At 39.8% G+C, this 8,479-nt stretch overlaps 1 long non-coding RNA gene across 1 annotated transcript; it reads left to right on the top strand.

Moving 5' to 3' along the window:
• Nucleotides 1-3: 3 nt before the first annotated feature.
• Nucleotides 4-6,207, top strand: LOC124273341. Its single transcript, XR_006897619.1, has 3 exons — nt 4-22; nt 5,389-5,467; nt 6,095-6,207. It is a non-coding gene; the product is annotated as an uncharacterized LOC124273341 (long non-coding RNA).
• Nucleotides 6,208-8,479: the final 2,272 nt, after the last annotated feature.

The raw sequence follows: 8,479 nt of genomic DNA, 5'->3' as shown, positions 1-8,479 counted from the left end.
GACGTCAATTTGTAAAGAACAGGTATTTTCAGAAAGCATGCTTGCATAAGTTCAATAACATTTATTCGTCATATATATATTAATTACAAACCATATTGATATCGATCACCATAATGAACGTCAGTGCTGGTAGCAATGTACATCGCATAACTTATTGATTATTTCAGTCATTGGTATTTGGCCGCTGTATTCCTTCACTGTTAAACGCGGCTGTTCCACTACAGCAGTTGATATACACGTCCATTCTCTTCTATACGGTATCAGATTTACCTGTGGCAGTGTCATCGAGCCAATGTAATTAAAAAAATGTAACTAACCAATACATGTACCACGTTTGTTTTCAAATTAAAAAACACCCACCACACGGTGACACCAGAAATGGGCTTCACACATCCTAGGCAGATCCAGAGGGGGTGGGTGTACACACACACACACGCACACACACACACACTTTTTCCTGAATGCTAGTTAAATGACAATTGAAACTCATGTGAAACCGGGTGAAAATGAAGTGTGCAAAAACCACCCCACCCCCACCCCTTCTCAAAAAGAGGGCAAAAAAACCCCACCCCCCTTTCTCGAGAAGATGTATCCACCCCTGCACATCGGGGTGTCGAACGATCACTTTAACCACAAAGCTCCCCCACCGTCCCTGATCCGGTGCAGAAGAACTGACCCAGAGCAAAGTTTCCACGTGTGCAGACAAAAGCAATAGCACACAGCTTAAACAATATTGATATCACATGATGAAAACTGATATGATGTAACTGCATACAGGTGCATGGTGATTTAGGATCATCTGTCCTAGTTTTATAATGAATTCTGTCAGAAGAGATTCATGCATGCGTCTGAAACACATGCAGCATATGATTACTACAACTTTCCCCATCCATGCCAACACATCGGGTATTACTTTATTGAAGTAACTGCAGTCAGTGGAATGGATAATTCTTATCAAACAAGTAAAAATCGGCTGTAATCTTGTTCCTATTTCCATTAAAACAAATCCGTCATTGAGAGTCTGTCTAAACAGATACACTGCCACAGGGCCACACTGATTTCTTCGTCATTAAGTACAGTGTACAGTCTCAGAACAAACGTGGAATGAAACGCAGTGTACTGACTGACTGACCGACTGAGTTTGGTTTTACGACGCTTTTAGCAATATTCCAGCAATATCACGGCGGGGGACACCAGAAATGGGCTTCACTCATTGTACCCATGTGGGGATTAGAACCCGGGTCTTCGGCGTGACGAGCCAACGCTTTAACCACTAGACTACCCCACCGCCCCGCAGTGTACTGAATATCTACAACACTGGTAAAATTAATCATGAAAACTAAGATCTAGATTTTCCGCAGCATTCATTCAAACTGCAGCGACCCATGCAAAACCCGTGTCTGGAATTCGTCAGAACATAAAATCTTTATATCTTTACAGCTAATCTTGTATTTAAATAGGTACATCTAAAACTAAATATCTGCGAAAGAGAGTATTCTACTTGAAACTGTTCCATCGAACAGTGCACCTCGGTTTGTAACGTTGCATTTAAGTTTCAAGAGATTTAACCCTTCAGAGATTATCTGGTCAAGGATTACTGGTGTAACAGCACGTGAATTGCGTCCCGCGGGTGCATCAAATAACAGTAAGTCATCACAGTCAAGAATGAAATCAGTATCTCCATAGAGCAAGTTTTTCAAGCATATGTTTGTCTGGTAATGTATCTGTTGAACTAGACATGAATCAGATGTATAGTTTCTACGACTTACCTGTTTTATGTAGAGGTACACGTATAGTTAGAGTAAAGTACATCGTGAGTCATTACGGTAGATACGTTGCGTTCTATGATGTGTCGTCTTTAAGGGGTTGACCTTCTTAATGCAGAGTTCAAAGAGACACGTGACGCTCTGTTTAGGGAGGTCAAAGATACATGTCACACTGTTTAGGGAGGTCAAAGATACATGTCACACTCTGTTTAGGGAGGTCAAAGATACATGTCACACTCTGTTTAGGGAGGTCAAAGATACATGTCACACTCTGTTTAGGGAGGTCAAAGATACATGTCACACTCTGTTAAGGGAGGTCAAAGATACATGTCACACTCTGTTTAGGGAGGTCAAAGATACATGTCACACTCTGTTTAGGGAGGTCAAAGATACATGTCACACTCTGTTTAGGGAGGTCAAAGATACATGTCACACTCTGTTTAGGGAGGTCAAAGATACATGTCACACTCTGTTTAGGGAGGTCAAAGATACATGTGACACTCTGTTTAGGGAGGTCAAAGATACACGTGACGCTCTGTTTAGGGAGGTCAAAGATACATGTGACGCTCTGTTTAGGGAGGTCAAAGATACATGTCACACTGTTTAGGGAGGTCAAAGATACATGTGACACTCTGTTTAGGGAGGTCAAAGATACATGTCACACTCTGTTTAGGGAGGTCAAAGATACATGTGACACTCTGTTTAGGGAGGTCAAAGATACATGTCACACTCTGTTTAGGGAGGTCAAAGATACATGTCACACTCTGTTTAGGGAGGTCAAAGATACATGTCACACTCTGTTTAGGGAGGTCAAAGATACATGTCACACTCTGTTTAGGGAGGTCAAAGATACATGTCACACTCTGTTTAGGGAGGTCAAAGATACATGTGACATAATGTTTAGGGAGGTCAAAGATACACGTGACGCTCTGTTTAGGGAGGTCAAAGATACATGTGACGCTCTGTTTAGGGAGGTCAAAGATACATGTCACACTGTTTAGGGAGGTCAAAGATACATGTGACACTCTGTTTAGGGAGGTCAAAGATACATGTGACATAATGTTTAGGGAGGTCAAAGATACACGTGACACTCTGTTTAGGGAGGTCAAAGATACATGTGACGCTCTGTTTAGGGAGGTCAAAGATACATGTGACACTCTGTTTAGGGAGGTCAAAGATGCATGTGACACTCTGTTTAGGGAGGTCAAAGATACATGTGACACTCTGTTTAGGGAGGTCAAAGATACATGTGACATAATGTTTAGGCAGGTGAAAGATACATGTGACACTCTGTTTAGGGAGGTCAAAGATACACTTGACGTTCTGTTTAGGGAGGTCAAAGATACATGTGACACTGTTTAGGGAGGTCAAAGGTACATGGAACACTCTGTTTAGTGAGGTCAAAGATACATACTACACTCTGTTTAGTGAGGACAAAGATGCCAAAGATACATGGGACGCTCTGTTTAGGGAGGTCAAACATACATGTGACATAATGTTTAGGGAGGTCAAATGTACATGGAACACTCTGTTTAGTGAGGTCAAAGATGCCAAAGATACATGGGACGCTCTGTTTCTGTCAGTTGAGAAACTGACCTAGTCATAATGAACAGAGGAGTATACTTTAGGAAATCGAATTTGACCAAGAAATTACAAACGTTAGTGGCCTGATTGTCTCGGATCTGTGTACCAGCTGAAACCGATAATGAAAATACCTGCCTCACTCGGCTTATTACATTACCAACAAATATTCGTTTCATCCTTGTTTCAGTTTTAGCCAACACCTAGGGAGGATGTAGACTCATTTTAGCCCGGCAGTTAGTGTGAAAACGTTTTCTAAAAATGCCTCCATATTAAGTGTTACAATAAACTTATCAAATAGGATTCTATAATTTCTTAGATCTTCGATGTATCACATGTACATGTTTGTGAAGACCCGTCTGCAGGATCAGAAGTATGTAATTACGTTACTACCCCAAGCTTACCTATAATATCGTCTATAATATTCCGTTCATGTAATTGACGCATGCCACACATTCCATTATAGTTATTTGTCAAATTCAATAGCACAAATCATCCATAGATATACAAATTATTCGCGGCATTCCCGGAGCAAGCTGTGTTAACGCTAAATTTGCTCTTAAATATTTAGAAAAACAACCCATTACAGCCGGTTTGAATACTTCAGTCAGTTTCAAGTTCTGTCGCCAAACAGCTGCATTGTTCTACAAGCCTGGTTTTAATGGGGACGGTTTCAGAAATTAGCTGTTTTATAAGCCGATACTGTGTTCTCGCCTGACAATGTAGCACGGTTCTTGACTCGGCTATATTCGCGAGACTGACAGGTTGAGCTCGTGGGCTTTCGTGTTCTGAATATTCTTGGCCTTTACACACGTTTCCTCCAATGTTGGTGTGAGATGTGGCTGGGTAACACCTGGAGGTGACTGGGAGAGATGCCACGGTATACAGGGATGTGGGGAGGATCCACTGGGAGAGATGCCACGGTATACAGGGATGTGGGGAGGATCCACACACGTGGGGCCGGAACACGCCCTCATTCCCCACGACCTTGTTACTCAAGCCTTGGGCTACTTTTACACGTGTGAACACATCACATACGTGGCAGGCACTTAATATTGTATTTTACAGTCATGCCTATATTACTTGTATGTCAATGTATAATTTTGTAGATATATTAACCATTGCTTTCAAAGCTGCAGGTATATCATTTCTTATTTGTACTAATGAATACATACCCCTGATGATTCGGGTTAGAATTGATCTCCTTCAACCAATGTTTGTCGTAAGAGGTCACTAAGAAGATCGGGTGGTCAGGCTCGCTGACTTGGTTGACATATGTCATCGTATCCCATTTGCGTAGATCGATGCTCATGCTGTCGATCACTGGATTGTCTGGTCCAGACTCGATTATTTACAGCCCGCCGTCATATAGCTGGAATATTGTCGAGTGCGGCGTTAAATAACAAACAAATCAAATCCAATTGAAACTAATGAATACTTTTACAAGAGATCTGCTCATCTGGAAACTGACTATACCAATCTTAACAAAGGTCTGTTATTAGCTATCTAGCCAGTATCATTCTAGTTTATTCAAGGATGGGTAGGTAGGGCCATCACATAATTGTGTGTCCTGATGTAATCAAATCTGGTAGGATCATTCAGACTTTTGTCCCCTTTCCTTTATTCAAATCTGCACTTCAGTTCATCCGCTGCACTACAAGAAGCTTGTTGTGCGTTTTGAATCACCAACTTCTCATTCCTGGAATGTCAGTTTGACCTTTTTAAGTTAATGGGTGTGTATACCTTTACATGCTATATCTTTAATGTGTGCGTGTAAATATATACCGTAACATATGTGTAAATGTACAAGTAAAATAACTCGTCTAATTATAATTAATGTGTTTCTAATTTCCCTATGAGTGAATGGTTGCATGTTTGGACATTTGACTGATGAATGAATTCATTTCATTTCATGAATGAGAGAAAGGATAGCGTAGAGATGAATGTAAGTATGATATTAACGTTTTGATTATATCCCAGGTTTCCTAATGATTAAGACATATCCATTTGTAATTATCATAACTCATATGTTGTATTATAGGATTATAGGTTACGTTTGATGGTCTTGGCCTGATTGGTTGGCGGAGCTGTACCTTTATACCCTAGGTACCATACAGCAGGTAGGAACTACTGTGTATTGGATATATATGTTGACGTAATACTGTGCACTACATCGATTCCATCTGGGCATGTGTAATTAATTCAGAAATCTGTACCCTAACTACATTTATTTCATTCATATGTCGAAAGTAATTCAAGGAGTATTCGACCCTTGTTTTTAATTTGTCTAATGGTTACTCGCATCTAAATGATGTAATGACCAATTATAAACTCTTATGTCTTAATCTTATGTTTTTGTGTGATAAGCAGTGGTGTGAAATGTTTGTATCCACACCACCCGGTTACATACCTTCAAGGGGACATGCATAATTATATTCTCACATGACATTATCCTCTGTCCGTGTGTGTGCGTGCGCGCGCGTGTGAACACATCACACGATCCTTCAATTCCTTTCATGAACAAACATCGAGACAATTCATAATTCAAGTAAATCAAAGTGATGTCATGCAAATTAGCACATCTCTATTATCATAATTATGTACAAATAAGCAACGCAACATACAAAGCATACAGACTGTAATCCACGTGTCAACAATAATACACTACATAAATATCGGCACACTATTGCAGTTAAATAAATCTGACGACCATATTTATATCAATACATTTATTCCTTTCTTTAAAGCTAAAAATACAAAGTTAGCTCACCACTGGATCACCTATACAACAACACCAGTCAGCCGGGTCAGCCTTTGGGGGACCTATACAACAACACCAGTCAGCCGGGTCAGCCTTTGGGGGACCTATACAACAACACCAGTCAGCCGGGTCAGCCTTTGGGGGACCTATACAACAACACCAGTCAGCCGGGTCAGCCTTTGGGGGTACGTGTGATGATACGTGGGTAAAGCATGCTTCCTAAGATCCCCATAAAAAGGTCACACAAGGCAGAAGTTCTTCTTTTTTATTACTAGCAAAGAAATGCACATAGCTTCAAAGTTTTACTGATCTAGATAGGTGAGCTTCCGTCCCTCAGCAGTCACGAAGTTGTGGCTTGTGCAACGTACTCTTGATACTGATAAGCGGTAGCTAGGCACTAACAGTTACCCGAGATCAATAGATTTCAAATGATTTATTTGACGTAATATATCAGAAAAACATCTAGACTGGAGTAAGAACATAACGTTCAAAATAGGTTTCGTGTTTAAAAATATACCTCTCTGGCAATTTCTTATAAATATCTGCTCAAGACAGACCTCCTATAATAAGTGTGTCTCTTATAATAAGTGTTCGCCGTCAAGCTTATTCTGCTCGACTGTGTGGACTTTTCAACTGCGTCGGACTCTCGTTATGAAGCAATAAACCTGAAAGATCTGATCTCACTGGGAACTACTTGAGAGAAATTGGTCTCTATCATAAATTGCAATTGACCTTTCTATTTGCAAACAATACTGTAATGAAGAAATACGAAGTTTAAGGAGCTTTTGTGGATTTTGTAACTGAAATATGTGTGTGCACATACTTCGTCTCGTCGCTATATGACTGAAACAGTGCCGATGTGACGTTAAACTTCAACTGGACCGAACTGAACTGAACTGATCTCTTGATATAAGCATACTGCGTCCACAAGCTGCTTTTCCCAAGCATATACCTGATTTAACCATGATAGCCAAACATGGTATTCCTTTTACGATAAACCTGCTTTCAGACGGGCTACACAGAGTTGGTTAACGGTAAAATATTATATAATTTCCTGTACATTTACACCTGTAAGCACGTCGCCATCACCGATCTACTATATGCATAACATGTATTACTATCTTCATTATCAACCCAATTACAGACCAATCTCTTTAACAAGTTGTGTCTGTAAAACCATGGAACGAATGGTAAACAATAGATTAACATGGTATCTTGAAACCAATAACCTTATAACCAATGTTCAATGTGGTTTCAGGAAAAATCGTAGTACCATTGATCATTTGGTACGCTTAGAATCCTTTGTTAAAAATGCAATCGTAAATAACCAACATGCTGTATCGATATTCTTTGATCTCGAGAAAGCATACGATACTACCTGGAAGCATGGCATTTTGAAGGATTTACATGATTTTGATTTGAGGGGTCGTTTACCTCTTTTTATCTCACAGTTTTAACAGACAGGCAATTTCAAGTCCGAGTGGGATCAACCTTGTCTGACCATTATAATCAGGATCAGGGTGTCCCACAAGGCAGTATTTTGTCTGTCACTTTATTCAGTATCAAGATCAACAGTTTTTCCAAGGTTTTAAACGATTCAATCGATGGATCACTTTTTGATTTTAATATTTCTAGTCGCGGTAAAATATGCATACTATTGAACGACAACTGCAGTTATGTTGTAAACAAAATAAATAAATGGTGTCTTGAAAACGGCTTTAAATTTTCTAAATCAAAAACTAATTGTCTACACTTTTGTAGAAAATATAAACCACATAAGGACCCGGAACTATCTTTAATTGGCACTCCCATCAAAGTTGTCAAGGAGGCTAAGTTCTTGGGTCTATTTTTTTACTCTCATTTAACGTTTAATGCTGCCACATGTTAAATCCTTAAAGCTAAATGCCTGAAGGCATTTGATCTTTTAAAAATCATTTCCAAATATAAGTGGGGAGGGGATCAAGCTACCCTCCTTCACTTATATAGATCACCAGTCCGATCTAAACTTGATTATGGCACCATCGTATATGGTGGAGCCTGCAAAAGCAACCTAAAACTATTAGATTCTATCCATCACCAAGGTCTAAGACTTTGTCGTGGATCTTTTAGAACTTCGCCTGTTGACAGACTCTACGTCGAGGCAGATGAGACTTCTCTTATCCAACGCCGTATAAAATTATCTTTACAATATATTACAAAACTATATTCCAATGAGTCTAACCCTGCATTTAATTGTGTCTTTAATCCTCTTTATGAGGATTTGTACAACAAAAAAGCCTTCTCTTGTTCCGCCTCTGGGGCACAGAATTAAACCATTCATTTCTGCTGCCGGCATTGAGCTGGAAATTATAGCTCCTTCCCGTCTTCTTTC

The sequence above is a fragment of the Haliotis rubra genome, unplaced genomic scaffold, assembly GCF_003918875.1.
Source record: "Haliotis rubra isolate DU_JTF1 unplaced genomic scaffold, ASM391887v1 Scf18, whole genome shotgun sequence".
NCBI lineage: Eukaryota > Metazoa > Mollusca > Gastropoda > Lepetellida > Haliotidae > Haliotis > Haliotis rubra.
This window is presented reverse-complemented; position numbering and strand designations above follow the sequence as displayed.